At 37.3% G+C, this 16,452-nt stretch overlaps 1 protein-coding gene across 6 annotated transcripts in view; it reads left to right on the forward strand.

Annotated features, from left to right (window-relative positions):
• The window catches only part of LOC123688802 (semaphorin-1A), a 464,359-nt gene that overhangs the window by 198,627 nt on the left and 249,280 nt on the right, over window positions 1–16,452 (forward strand). The gene's annotated exons all lie outside the window — the stretch shown is intronic.

Below are 16,452 nucleotides of genomic sequence, written 5' to 3' on the forward strand. Positions count from 1 at the left end.
AAAAAAATTAATAAATAAGTACTTTCCGCAACGACGAACGCTTAAAAATGAAAAATAGTGAAAACCTCATATGAATCGATGGTTTCTAGCCTAAAATGAAGCGTACTAATTCTTGAAGTTCTCTTTGAAACGGTATAGACCCTTCTCCACTTCTAATGAATAAAAATATTAATTAACTTAAAATTTTTCATCGTTTAATAATTGAACTGATTCCGATACATCATCTATCGATATGTCATGACCACAGAGAAGTAAGCATAGATAGAGGGAGCATATGTCATTTCCAGTAGGCAAATTTTGTCCCCAACATGAAAAATCAAATTTGACATGAAGCGCGCGGAAACGAAAACATATCAGTGATACTATATTCCACTCATTTTGCGAGTTTCTCCACAAAGAACGCATTTTTTATGTTCCATAGTGAATCAACGTTTCATATTAACTCGAAATATATTGAAATGAATACCTAAATATATCAGAAATTCAGAAAACAAACTTCAAGCGCGCCAAACGACGTGAAAGAACGGATGACTCTAGGAGAGCAATAGTTGCCAAATCTTGGATTTCAGCAGGTAGATACAGAAAACAATAAATATTATGCTTATTCTAAATTCGACAATCATGAAAAATATCGGATTCCAAATATTCGAATTCGCATATTTAATCGGGAATCACTCAAATAAATATATTTCATTCAATATAAGTAATATACATTTATAACGATATAGTAAAATTGTGTATTTGCAAATATATCACCATCCGACAACGTTATCTATCCATGTTGGGCTCATGTAAAAATTGCGTATACTTCCTCAATCTATGTTTTTTACTTCATGATCATGACAAAATAAATGTGTCATTATGACAGCCCAAATGTTTCGCGAAACAACGTGATACTCGACAAGTGATACACATTCTGTCATTATAAAGAGCTTACTCCACCCGGAAAAATCCAGATTAGAACCGCAGTTTAATTTCCTACGTCCCGACCGAAATATCTAAAACGAATCACTCTCGAATTTTTCGTCGAATGCGTCCGCCCGAAATATCGTTCAATTTTCCAATCCGAATGTGATTCTCTTGCGGCATAAAATGTTGAATTATTCGACGTCTTCCACCGCTCGGCGAACGTCTACCGTAGCAGTCGGATATTGGAGAAATCACTCTCAATTAATCAGGAAATAAAAACCGTAAGTGCATTAGTGTAATGTCGATCTGGGCTGACGAATATTCATCTGGGAAACCCGAGTCCAACATCCGTCGAGAGCAGCGGGGACGGAAATTAAATTTTCAATCGAACATTGAATGTTCTGAGTTTAGTGGCGAAACAAAATTTCATTTCCTGACTTGGAATTCTATTATTGCCGGTGATTGATGATCTTTACGGATTGATAAAATCGTCACAGATATCGCCGCGGTGGATGCGAATCGAGTCGATATCGAAAGTTATTGCTTCGTTATTTTCGATAATGAGTAGTCGTTCGAAGAAAAGGGGAAATGAGCTCTTTTTTTTTAAGGAAATTCAATACCTTGTTCTCCTGCTTGAATTCGATGAAATGCTAATTGAAACTGACAACTAGGTCTTGTACGCTTCAATAAAGTCCGAACCTTTCTTTGTGTTGCGAACCAAAACTCACAATTGGGGTAAAGTGAGGTGCTAAATTTAGTTGGTGCTGTTAGGCCTCAGAATCATCAAAGATGAACTGCATTTAAGCATCAGAAATTTATATTCATTCAACTTACTAGGAAGAATCAACGTTAGACAGAAAATTATTGTTTCTGGGCAATGAGACATGTTTTCTCTTATCAGCTTTGATATATTCCTTCCGCCTCCATTATTGATTGTAAAAACGCCTCTTTCACCGGTTTTTGTTTTATATAATTCATTTTTATCTTCTCCGTGAGTTTCACCGAATATCAATGCAACTCAGCACATTGTAAGTGTATCATTGGAATAATTTTCAAAAAATTATCTCTAGCTAGAAATTGCAACGATTTTGCACGATTCAATTCATGTTGCTCTACTGGCAGTTACAAAGACGCGATAATTTTTCAATTTATCGTATGCTATTGGTCGCCAATGAAGCGCCAACGGATGCGCGTATGTAGAGAAAGAAACAGAAGTAATTTTCTGAAAGATATTCAATAGTTATCGAGACGTAAGAAAGATACGTAACTTGTTTTAGATTTCAGCCTTTACTAGTTCAATTTGAGATTTGAAATTTAATTTATCGGCGAGAATTGTGTCTTGATTCTCTCACCTCCCGTGTTATTGGAACAACAGAAACCTCTCTTGGGATTGAAAAATATCAAGAAGTACTTCCTGGAGAAATAAAAGTTGGAATAGTACGTACGTTAAACCGTATGTGTCTGGTCATCATGTGAGCATAAAAGCCGTTAAGAATCATTAGCATAAGGGTGTCTCAATAAGCGACTCGAAGTAAGGGTACCACACGGGTTAACGCAGAAAAACCTCAAGGACCGAATTTCCATATAACAGATGAGTCGCAACAAAATCGACCCTTTTTTGAAGCGGTTGATGACTGGTGATTGAAAGTGGATAATTTACTACAACGTCAAGCGAAAACGGTCTTGGTCGAAACGCGGTGAGCGGGCGGAAACAGTGGCCAAACATGTGTATGCGAAGACGATGCATATTTGACATTTGGTAACTGAAGCCTGGTTATTTATGCTAAAATAATGGATTTCCTTTTACTACACCTTATAGTAAATACCAAGGGAAATATACTATATGAACCACAAAGAAATAGAAAAAAATATTTCAGAGATATCGGAATTATTTTCGAGCAGCACTGTTTCATTAATATATTCCACACAATTTTGTGCAATTAACTTCTCAAAATTTTCGTTCTCTCTTCATCATAGCATATCTTTTACCTTTTCGTCAATAAGGTTTGTATTGTTTCTATGCCTACTCAGGAATTTTACAATTGTCTTCCATTTCTTGTTTACATTTGAAGTTTGAACTTCAGTTTTTTCATAGCAACCAAAGTGTCCTGTGGATGTAGTAATCAACTGATATGACTTGAAAGTTGGAATGCACCCCGGTTTTTGGAGATATTGATACCATAATTATAAATGGTTGAAGTTTGTAGATATTCCTGCTGCCAATAGCTTCAAGATATCCGGTTGATTTTGTTCGATATGTGTGAAAGTTAATCCCCAGCATAAATGATACTTATTCCTCGAAACTATCGCCTGGTACTTTTCCATCGAAAACATATAAGCCAGCATGTACAGCAGATCTCGTCGAAGCTCGACACACCAAACCTTGGGATTCCCAGGTGCCGGGGGTAGATTAATAAAAATTTCATTATGCATATCCGTAACCCACCCTCTCGCATAACTCACCAGTCGTATTCCGAATTAATGGTTGCGATTACTTTATTGGTTATTCATTAGTTCCATTCGGGCCGCTCCGTATCTTGTTTACCATTTTGCATAATTCAACTCAATTTCGGTACGAATGCACTACCCCACCATAATAATTCGCCGTATTAGTGGATTTATTACCTCGATTTTAACCAAACAAGGCTGCGCGTAAATAAATTACGTCTGAGGCCATTAGACAACGGACAGTTCTCGCCTCGGAAAACGCACGAATATGTTTCAATTAGTCAATTGAGCGTTATTAATTGAAATAGTGTTCTGTAACGCATATACGCCTCGGGTAATATGTGGTGGTAATTGATGTTGGCTTGCCTTCGGAGATATGGTGCCTTGGAGAACAATAACAAGAACAAAAAAAAAATGTATGCACGACCGTGTGTGCACAGGTGCACTGTGAAGCTCGAAGACTACTCAAACATTCGAAGACGGCGTTAATATAAGGCGCTTCGAAAGTCCCGCTTGACATACTTCGCGAATAAAACCTTCAGCCTAACTCATTTGATAAACCAAAGCAAAGCAAAATTGAGACATTTGGTTTTCACGTAAGATTTCATTTGTGGTTGAATTCATATCTCTTGGGCAGATTCGTGAAGATACGTAACACGCTTGCGTTTCAAGTTTCCTTGACGTCAGGCGTTCCTCAGGGAAGTCACTTGGGGCCATTGTTGTTTTTGATTTTCATTAATGATATAAGACTCGTCGTTCGTTTTGTCCGATTTTTTTATTTGCCGATGATCTGAAGCTTTTTACTACAGTTAAGTCGTTGGCTGATGTTGCGTTATGGAATCGGATCTGCAGGCTGTTGAAGAGTGGTGTGCAATCAATTGTATAACAATTAATATCAATAAATGTAAGGTCATGACTATTTCCCGTTTAGAATTTCCTATAACAGTTCACTATTCCATTGGAGTTAGAACCTTAGAGAGAGCATTTGTTGTGAAAGACTTGGGTATTTTATATGAAATTGAGTTGTCTTTCAGACCACATATCCAGGCTATTTCTGCGGCATCTCTGAAGACTCTGGGATTTGTCCTGTGGAAAATTACAGATTTCAGTGAGGAGACACTACAGTACCTCTAAATCGCTTTTATGAAACCTATGTTGGAATTCTCATTCGTCGTTTGGTCACCCTACACATCTGTAGACAGCCTTCTTCTTGGGAGAGAACAAAACAAGTTCCTCAGATATGTTTTAATTGGAAGTGGCTCATAATCTTTTGAGTTTTTCTCTGCTAGTTGGTTGTGGGTCCAACATGGACTGCCTTCCTTGAGAGCAAGATGATTTCATGCACCAGGTGAAGTTTCTTTCACCTCCCTAGAGAAACTGCACTCGTCGTTTTCTGCTAGACTCATTTTCATGAAGTGCTTCTTAGCCGACAATTTCTTGTAAGGAATCCAGTGAGGTAGTCTAGCAATGTCTTGCTAAGTTCCAGATATTCATAGATCACGTAGTATGTTTCCAAAAAACTTTTTGGAATGATCCAACCCAGCAAGATTCCTCTAGAGTATTTTCCTATCTGTTTGTCTCCTTTCCTGAAACTCATTCTTGTAGGTACATTTACCCACACAAAAAAACGTTCTGGGCCAACAAAAATTTTGTGCATCCCTTTCTGGAAAATGTGCTAGTCTCTTCATTTCCTTTAATTCCCGAGTGATCGGTAACCCTGACTGAACAGACTGTGTTATTGGTTTGAAGCATCAAGTGTAGCAACTAACGTTAAGAATATCCTGTCTGATAGTGGAGCAAAAATATCCAAATTATTTCAAAAGATTAATACGTTTTATAACCCAGTGATTGTCCAAATTATCAACTGCTCCAATCTTCCACCAGCTGAAAGAAGAATAATAAGTACCCCAAAGCCACTGCCTACCAACCAATAAATCCAACCTCTAGTCCTTGACGACCGCTACGACAAAGACTGAAAAACCTTTCGGCGACCCGCCAAAGTGAGCTAATCAACAGCGTAATTTCCACAAGAAAAATGATAAAAGCCGTAGAAAGTACGGGAAAAGAACCCGGGATTACCGGCCGAGGATCCTCCCCGACAAATTAAGGAGAAATTGATAATGAGATCGCAATGGAACGAAATGAAATTGGAGTAATCCAATAAACTTCGCCAAGAGTTCGCAAGAAAGGACAGCCGGCCAGACGTTGAATATGGAAGAGGGCGGCACACTGGTTTTCGAAACTGAAAGTAATCAAACGAATTGCGATGGAGTATCGTTTTTTTGTGAAGGGCCTCTCTCGCAAAACTTTCAGAAATATATGGGAACGATGAAGCGGGCCGACCGGCGAGATGTATGGGACGCATAAAGTTTGCCAATATATATTTCCGGCTTCAATTTTTTTTTTGTATCCGCATAACATCCCCGGTAATATATGGCTCATGGCGGAGGCTATTACGTTTTGGGGATGGATAAATTAGGGGGATCAAACCGGCACTCGACGAAGTTTCGGAATCAAAACGATTGTTCGTCCTTTTGATGAGTCCCTTCCGTCGGGTTCCGTCCTTTATGGGATTTTATGAGCGCGTATGACATGAGGCGTTCTAACAGGCCAATTGAAAAGTCCCCGGTCTACCATAGGAAAACACATTTTTTGGCAAAATTCTATTTTATTATTCAACATAGTTGCCTTCGAGGGCGATACAGCGATTATAGCCAAAGACAAACTAATCTACCTATTACAAGTAGTTAACAAACTAATCTAGTTTATCTATGATTATAGCGATTGTTGGATCTGCGGGGTGGTTTACGTGCACTGACCGACAGTTTCCTTGACGTGGATATTGCTGGTGATAGTAGTGGACTGTATATTTGTGGGGTGTAAAGAACACTAGAGGACTATTTATTATTTAAAACTATATTTCAATGTGTACTCGTACAGGAAAAAGTCGCTGGGGGCAGATCTTGCGAATACGGTGGGCGCAGAAGCAATTCGAAGCACAATTCATGCAAGTTTGCCATTGTTTTCATTGACTCGTGATACGGCGCATTGTCTTAATTGAACGGCACCCTTTTTTTTCTTCGAATGGGGCCGATTTTCAACGATTTGGTCCTTCAAAGGATCCAATAACGCTATTTAATAATCGTTGTTGATGGTTTGGCCCTTTTGGAGGTAATCAATGAATATTATACCTTGCGCATCCCAGAATACAGATGCCATAACCTTGCCAGCTGACTGTTGTGTTTTTCCTCGCTTTGGATTCGGTTCATCGTGTGCAGTCCACTCAACTGACAGTCGATTGTACTTCGGAGTGAAATGATGGAGCCATGTTTCATCCATTATCACATATATCGACGCAAAAATTCAGGTTTATTGCACTTAAACAGTTTCAAAATTATTAACAAGTTGTTGCTTTTGATCGATTGTGAGCTCGCGCGGCACCTAATTTGCACACAGCTTTCTCATACCAATATTCGTGAATGATATGATGTACACGTTCAGATGATATCTTCACAATGTCTGCTATCTTGATCAACTTCACTGTACGGTCATTCAAAATTATTTCATGAACTTTTTTTATTTTTTCGTCGGTGACAGCCTCTTTTGGGCGTCCACTGCGTTCGGCGTCTTCGATGCTCATTTCACTTCGTTCAAACTTAGCATACCAATCAATGATGGTTGATTTTCCTGGTGCAGACCCCGGAGACCCCTCATCAAGCCAAGATTTTGCATCAACTGTATTTTTTCCTTCAAAATGCAATATTTTATGAGCACACGAAATTCTTTTTTTCCCATCTTTTTCCAAATTGCAAAAGTAGCTACACTCACAACGCAATATCTCACAAACTAATGGTCCGGCTTCTGTCAACTTTTGACGCGTATCGTTTGAAGGTTTATACTAACTAAAGATCATATGGATTCAATACTAGCACCGCCATCTGTACATCAGACCGGGAACGACTTTTCGAAGTTAGTGCGGTTTTATGGTAAACTCTGATAACTTATTGGATTCATGCCAATATAAAACAAAAATTTTTGAGTCAAATGAAAAGCAACGGAATTTTCAAAGATATGGATTTTCAAATCGCCTTATCTATTTGCATTTACAAATTGGTAGACTTCCCACAGACAGATAATATTTGCAATCCGAGACAATGAAAGAACTTTGCAAATAACAAATGTAAACTAATATACGAAACCATCACTTAACCATTCGAAAAAAATACAAAAACACTTTCAATGTAGAGTAATGATTTGTTTCATTACTCGACAACAACTGATGTGTCAGTTCAAGAGATATGTGAAACTGATAAACCTTCGTGAGCAGCTTGTCGCGTTCTCGTCCACAGATCAATAACACCCTTGAGATGAGCAGAAGATACTCCCCGCAGTCAATGAGGCGAGTATATTGACAAATTGTCAATCTTCCTGATGAATCTTGGGAGATGATTGATCTACCACTTCAATATCACGCGATGAAATAGCGTTCCATTCGAATTGAATAGACCGTGAAGTTTTGAAGGTAATTAGAGGAATTTTGATGTCTTGAAGGTGTCGACTGGGAATTTGTGTCGATGAATATATAGAAATAATTTCAGAATGATCATTATCAGTCATCATGGTAGAAAGCATACTGCACACTTCATAAGGAGTTTTCCTGACAAATTGGCAGAATATTTGATATGTTACAGTCCAAGTCATTTCAAACAAAAAGTTATATAGGCAGAAGTTTTTCTATAGGCTAGTTTTGACGCTCGAGGCCCCTGAAAACTCGTTTGTTCTCCATTGTTAAACAATACAAAACATTATCCTGGATAATCATTCCTATTCTGAGTAATCAAGATGTGAACAGTCATTAATATGAGATACTAGCATTCTTCTTTGTTGTTGTTGCATTTGCATCTGGTCTATTATACAGTGTGCCCCAGCTAGTTACAATTTTTTGAGTTCAATTATTCGAAAATGGTTACCATAGCGATCTACAGCAAAAAATGTTAATGAATGTACATCTGAGGATGCAATGAGTCCACGTCAGAGCTTTCTTTTTTTCGATATTCAACTTGAATTTCCTATGATTCTGATGACTCAATCCAAACGAAATTTTGTAGGGAGCTTGTGAGTGTAGTGCACAAAATTCATTCACCTGCGCTCATTAAAAACCTAATCCCATAGAAGGGATATGTTCCTGTTCAACTGGCTTGTTTTCCATATCAGGGAACACGTCCGCACTCTTAACGAGTCCGTCGAATTGAATACCTCATAATCATCTGGATTTAACTTTGGAAGCGCGCACGTCCAAAAATTACCTCGACTCAGACAGATTAGAGAGAGATTAGAGTGCTCAGCCATTCCGAAAACTGCCTCTCAACTAGGATATGGAAATTGTTTGGAAAGCCCGGCAGAAGTTACTAGGATCAGAGGTCTGGAGGTGGTCTGAATTGAGTTCGGTAATCTCATTGGTCAGGGACAACATAATCTGGACCTATACAAGTATTACTGAGATCTGATCTTCCTAACATGAGTATTTCAGTAGTTCGAAATCGATCCCGTGGAAGCGGATTTTGTAAATTGCAATTCTCTAATGGAAACATATCATCCGCCTTTGGTATATTCAGAAGCGACGTTCGTTCAGATCGAGAATTTGACTGGTATTGTATGGTTCCTGTATCAGGTAGATTCAGAGGTACAAAAAGATATGGTTTTCTCCACGTTTGCTTTAAAATATAGAGATTAGAAATTACAGTTTGGTCACAAAATGTTTTCTATCGTTTGATAATAATAATTCGTGTTGTATTGATAATCTTCCACGAATTCAAAAACGAGCCAACAAATGGAAAATTTTTGAATGAACGAGTATATAATTTTTTAATGAAAACAGATCTCTTTGTTGCTACGAACATAATTGGTTTATTTATTTCGATATTAACTTTTCAAATATTTTATATTTCAAGATTTCACGATTTGGTCATAATATTAATGGGAATATTCATGAAATTATAGAAACATATATACCAAAGAACTTTCTATTCGAATAACCTTAGATCACTGATGAATGCTCAAAAATTTTTTGAAAACTTTCTCAATTTTATGCTTATAGGTAACAGACCTCCGCCTGCAACGTCGGTCTGTTTCCAAGCAAGAAGCTTTCTAAATCTGAATCCATTTGTTGAGATGATAATTCGAATAGTTCTCGTTGATATCATTCCCCACTGCCACTTTATCTGAAATTCGAGGTCCTTATATTTTTTCGACCTCTTTTTGACGCATGTTGTTATTTGGTATTGCTACATTGATGAGTATTGCTGTCTTTTGATGTCTATCGACTAGACGTATAACTGGTCTGTTGTTAGGGACTGTTTTATCAGTCAAAACTGTGCGATCCCAATACAGTTCATAGCGTTCGTTTTCCAGGATGATTTCCTGTTGAAACATGTAGTATGGCATGATAGTATTAGTTTTAATTTTGTTGCCAATTCTGGGTGTTGTATCTTTCCAACTACATCGTGTCTCTCTTTATATTCATTTCATTCAAACATTTGACATCCTTCCGTGATATGTTGCATTCTCTCATTCGTTGGACACCCATAACGGCATCGATCGTCAGTAATAGTTCGATCTTTTATGATATGCTTGCAGTAATTTCTCGTTGAGATTACTTGATCTTGGATATAGCTTAAAGAAAACCTTCCGTTTCTGTATACATCGCATCTGATGTGATCCAACAGTTCGACGCTTCAAAGTCGACATGATCCTGGTTCACCTCGTTGAAATGTCGTCCATGTAGGGACTTCTCTTTCCATCTTTGCAGTTTTTCTTGGATTATGGTTGTATGACAATTGCCCTTTTTGCAGTTGTGAAGGTGTTGATTAGTATGATTCACATAGTATTTTGTAGACCTCTGCTGTAGACGTCTGCTTTGTCTTTGAAGTATGTTTGTAGGCATTCTATTTGCCCATGAGCAAGTTCCACGATGTCTAGCAGACCTCTGTCTCCTTCATCCCTCGGCTGTGTCCTCTCAATGCTACTTTTTGAATGGGGCTTGTGTGCTTCTGTCATCGGGGTTCTAATTTTGCGTTGCAGGTTATTATTATTATTTATGTTATATGGGGTAGTTCTTGAGCGAAGAACGAGCGTCATATTGATTGGTAGTACATTTTCTTACTGTGTAAAATGACAAAATACATGAATATCCCAATTTGTCAAGATCGTCTATTGAAATCTGAAAACATGAAACCCGAACATTTTGTCGGGAAATTCGAATACAACATAAAAATTTGTGTGTACAGAATTTGTGCTTTATGAGAAAATAACCTTTCGAAGGAAAGTAGGATAAATGTAAAATGTATCCTTACAGTAACTCGTAACGATGCAGCTTCTCGTTTTCACGATCCTCAGTCGAGAAAATCTCCGGAAAATGTTTCAATATTCCGCGATATGTGTATAGTCATCCTGGCACAATAAATCAACCGGTTTCACACAGGTGTCTAGAGAAAGCAGCCTTTTGTTGTTTCCGCTCCATAAATTATTTCGAAACAAGTATTACATTTCATTGCCTTTTCATACGTTGGAGAACTATGAATCTCACGTGTCTACTCCATGATTTACTATCAAGTTGTTGAGAACTCAATTCGCAGATAGGATGCCGTTGGAATTTCCTCGAGATTACTTCAGTCGATTATTTCAACTCCATTTAAACTTTCGGAAGTGTTGTCAATACTTGTACACAGTAATTTGTAATTAGTTCTAGCAAGGATACGCAACTGCTTAAACCACTTAGTAGGTGTTATGTTTATATCATTGCTACATTCATAGATAATTTGATCGACGGAAATGTATTGATTCGAGCGTATTAATAACTCCGATAAATTTCGAGAGTATTAATCACCAACTATATTGTGGTATACGAAAATTTTAATCCGCGAAAATTACTTCGTTTTGATATATCGATTCATTAGCATGGTTGCCTGTGATTATTATGCTCGGAAATTAATTAATTGTTTATCGAGGTTATTAATGAGCAATTTCGTGAACATTAAATAGACTCATTAAAACGTAATTGACAGACTCGTTATAATAATGGTCTTTCAAAGATTTTTTTTTGTTGGCATTTCGAAGTTTTGATTGGATTTGTTGGAAATATTTTCGAATGATTCTTTTATTTACTATAACATCTGGTTTTTGCCGTTATATGGTTCGTCCGAAAATAATAGTCCCATTCATTTTAGTCCTTGATTTGGAGTGTTATTTGTATCCTTACCTCATTTTCAGTACACTTGTTATTGAAGATTATAACATGATTTTTGAGACAATACCCTATTTCAAAGTATATGCGATATTTGATGTTCACTAATTATTCCTCTTTCTGTTCCAGGTAAATACCCCCTATCAGCTGTAGATGAAATTTTGTATCATTATCAAATCAAAACTGTAGTTTTCATGGATAAGGTAAGCTGCTACATATATTATTTCGAACCGATTTCATATTGAGGAATATATCTTTTTCATTTCAATTTTTCATTCTTCAATTCTGGAAAAAGTGCCTTCAAGAGCGGAGCTCGAACCCGCAACCACCGAATTACATGTCCGACGCTCTCGCCGTTGAGCGTCGGATATGTAATTCGGTGGTTGCAGGTTCGAGCCCCGCTCGGGGAGGTACTTTATCCAGAATTGAAAAATTGTGTGTACGCCGTGAAATTAATCTGATGGTATGTTCTTAGTGAGAAATGAGAAAAATTATGAAATTCAAATGAGTTTAAACTTGATAAAGGTTATTCATGAATGTCAAATTCTTACAAAACAGACTTGAGCCTACATTTTCAATTAAATCAAACAATAGTGAGAAAGAAATAATACAATACTACACTTGCGAGGAAATTATTCATGTAAACTAGTGAAAAATATAGTCATATTTTATGACTTTGGAGATTGGCTTGCTAATTTTCATTTTTCAGCGCTCGTCTCTGAACTGATCGCTCATGTCTGTAGTTTTATCATTTTGAGCCGAGAAGGATCTCGAACCATTTCAAAAATGCAAATTCGATCAAGATGAAAAGTTGAATATAGAATGACAATTTGAAGCCTCGTGAAAAATTTTATGTTGATCGCAAAACCATAATCAAATCTTCAAAATGAACTCCCCAAAATAATTTTCCAATGTTTCCGTGATCACAAAACCGATGGAGTTGAAATTTTGGGTGTTAATATGAAATAACAAAGTTATGTGCAAAATTTCAAATTATCAGAACCATAGAAAATTCATTCATATTGGTGAAGAAATGACGATATTTCCGTGAATATAAATCTGTGTTTGGTTTGAGATTTTGCATGCTTCACTCAAAATTGCGTATCATCTGATGCATCATCAGAACCGTAGAAAATTCAAGTAGAATATTAAGAGAAAAATACGATATGTCGGTGACAACAGATCCGATCGACGTGAAATTCGGCTTGGAAATAAAAAAGTCAATTTCAAGCCTCCTGTAACATAATGTGAGCAGCCTTTGAGCTCTAGTCAAAAATTTAAAAGATGAGGAAAGAACTTACGTTGAGGTAGAAGCTCTTGAGCACTCGTGATTGAATCGTCAAGTGCTTCCTTGGACACCATATTTATCTGAATACCTTTCTGTGGACTCCAAGGGCACAATTGGTGAATCAATGAACGGGTGCTCAATATTTCCAGACTCGTCGTCAGTACTTTCCTGTTTTTGTATTTTAGATTATTCAACAATTCTCCCTTCAATAGATGGAAATTTTCTCTCAATTCCATGAATCATCACAATTTGTTTCCTCGTATTCAATACGAACAACCATCAAACTGCGATTCCAATTCCAGACCACACACGTGTTATAACTTTTCCGAATAACAAAAGCAATTTCATATTTTCCCGGTAACATTCGGCCTCTTCTGTTCTTTGTGAATACATATTGCTACATAATATGCTGAAATAATAGCGCTGAACCAATTAGCTCAACATGGCTCTCCATTAACGTTTAATTTATATAAATGTTGCATAGGGGCATATTTCACACATATGCTGCTAGCGTACTAAGAGGGACACTGGCTACTATGCAGTCTTTTCCCCTCTACTTCCATTTTTATCAAAGCAGTTTCTGCGGTGTGTCCTGTCCCAACGGTAATGTTCATTCTCGTTTTCTCCCGGTATATGAGTTATGCTCTTTTGCTCGCTTTTCTTTACATCCAGATTTGTGGAGAAATTGAGGAAAATAAGTTACGTTGGTAGAATATGAAATTGGTTTATTATTTTCAGTAATGAACATTTCAATTCGTTCAAGGAGAACATGTTTCACCTTATTTGTAGAAAGATTATTTTTCCTTCGTTAGAGCAAAATTTCTCTCCCTAGAGCATTCTTTTCAGATTTGCAAAATGCCAGTCAAGCAGTTGGAAACGCAATTCGTTAAATTTGGTTATACATATAAATAACTCTCCTCATTTCTTTCGAATGAAGTCTTTTGTTCTCTTAAAAACAAAATCACTTCGAAAAAACATAATTATATATGTACTTGCAAAATCTCAAATCAGTGGGATCGCTCAAAAACATAGTTTGTAACGTTACAATTGCCCATGAGACTCTAAGACTGATTTCTAGGGGTGGTTTGGCTTATTCGACAACAAAACTCCTACCCAGGTTTTTACAAATCCAATAAAATTAAAATATAGAAAGATCGATCCTTTTCACTCTCAACATATAATATCGAAATGAAAACTTAACTTAAAGCAGTTTTTAATGAATTACTGTGCTATTAGGATGGAACCTCTTCTGTAGATTACTTTCAGCCTTCTAAACACCAGATATTAGCAGGAAGCTATAGTACACCAATTTCCATTCAGCGAAGTCGATGTAATAACGCCTGGTATCACGCAGGTATTCTCTCAGTTTCAGGAACTAAAGTGGTTTAACGTACATACTATTCCAACTTCTATATCGCAAGGAAGTTCTTCTTTACGATATTTCGCTTTGCGACCTTTTGGTTTTTTCATACAAATTAGATGGGATTTCTGTTTCTGTCAGAACTTAAAGACACAATTTGTTTTTTGCAGTGCATCAGTTGAAAAATATCTTTTTTCGGCCATAACTCCAGAATGCTTTGCGACCTTCAGGCTTTTTCATGCATATTTGATGGAATTTCTGTTTCTGTTAAGAAAATCCTATCATTACATTTGAAATTTCGGAGTAAAATGAACAAAACAATGAACTTCTGACTTAGCGCCCCCTATCGAAAGCAGCAAAAACAAATTTATCATGAGTATAGTTTGTCCTCAATCAACAAGATATTATCTTTCAGACGAGATCTAATTTGCTCAGAAACGTTGAGCCAAACTGAAGTTACAGGCATTTCAATCAGTCAGATTTCTCCCTGTCCTCTTCCGTTATTAGATGTCGTAAAATCGAAAGTGACAATTCAAAAAGATAGAGAATTTTCCAAGTATTACAGTGATGATATTTTTTCTTCAACTTCATATGAAACATTTTCAAGTAAAATTCATTTTTCTACTCGACGGTAGCTATTACGTCCCCTAGCGGTAGAGGTATGAACTTCAAAAGAATTTCCAGTGTGTTTTCTTGAACACTATAGTAATGAAAATTTTTACCGCAAGACTCTACGATGAGTGGATCATGAGATATAGCCGCCTACCTCGCTTATTTGCCCACCCTATACATACATACTATTCCAACTTCTATGTCGCAAGGAAGTTCTTCTATACGATATTTCAATCCCAACGGGAATTTATATTATTTAATCCCAAGGGAGGTTTTACTTCTTGATATTTTTCAATCCAAAGAGAGGTTTCTGTTGTTCCAATCCCACGGGAGGTGCTTTGGGATTAATCAATTCATCCTGGTGAGATCATTACTTTTTGAATGCACATATTTATGTCAACACTTACCGAGAATCCTGACACAATTCTCACCGATAAATTAAATTCTAAATCTCAAATTAAACTAGTAATGGCTGAAATCTGAAACAAGGTACTAAATCTTTCCTGAAGTCTCGATAATTATTGAAAATCTTTCAGAAAATTCTCTCTGTTTCTTTCTCTAGATCCCCGCATCCGTTGGCGCTTCATCGGCGACCAACCACACACGACGAATCGACAAACCACCGCGTCTCTTAAAATTCCAGTAGCCTAACATAAATTGAAAAATTTTGCAAAATCGTTTTCAATCGATCCACCGAATACAAACTTTCCCTTGCAAGACCTGATGCCGTACATAAACCTATCTTTCGTTTTCATCAAACACAAACGAAACAGCTCAAAAACTCAAACAGAACGCCACAAGAAAGAGGGTAACAACGAAACGTCGATCGGCATCATATGAATATTGTTTCTTCATTAATGGCGAACGCTGCGAACAAACAAGCAATCGAATTATCGACAGCTAACGACATAATCCCAGCGATCGCTGTAACAGTCTCGAAGTCTATTTGTTCAATAAACAGCATACGTCTTATCTGACATCGTACATGCGACGCCCCGAAAGGGTCTCGTCAGGGCCCTCCTCGATACTGAATATTCATAATATGGTAATTAAAGTAAGGCGGCGAACTTTAGCTCGGATCGGTTTCCATGCATAGGCTTCTCGACGGGACCGAGTCCCCGTGTCGTGTTGTGTTACACACAGCGATACAGTATGGATATCTGGTTGATTAATCTTTCTGCTTTCCCGGCGTGTATACAGAGAATGATGACGCCCCTTTGTAATGTTCGAAATTTTGATGGAGAAAAAAAAACCTTGTGACTCTACGCTGTGGTTTTTTATCGTTTCCTCTCTTATCGCCAAATGTCTCAATTCTAATATGGAGAGCACGCTACAGGGTTTGAATCTAGGGTCGTGAATTTGGGGAAATTCGTAACTGCGCAGCTAAAGCGTTTTTTACACGAGCACGAGTAATGCTGGAAAATCACTTTATTATGTCTCTCGTTGTGTTGCGACCGTTTTTCTTTCAATCCTTGGCTCAGACGCATTAATTGCGTTCGATAACGATCGCCTGTGATTGTTTCAGTCGGTTTCAACAACTCATAATACATTACGCCGAGCTGGTCCCATCAAATACTGAGCATGACCTCGAAA

This window comes from Harmonia axyridis, chromosome 1 (genome assembly GCF_914767665.1).
Source record: "Harmonia axyridis chromosome 1, icHarAxyr1.1, whole genome shotgun sequence".
Classification (NCBI taxonomy): Eukaryota; Metazoa; Arthropoda; class Insecta; order Coleoptera; family Coccinellidae; genus Harmonia; species Harmonia axyridis.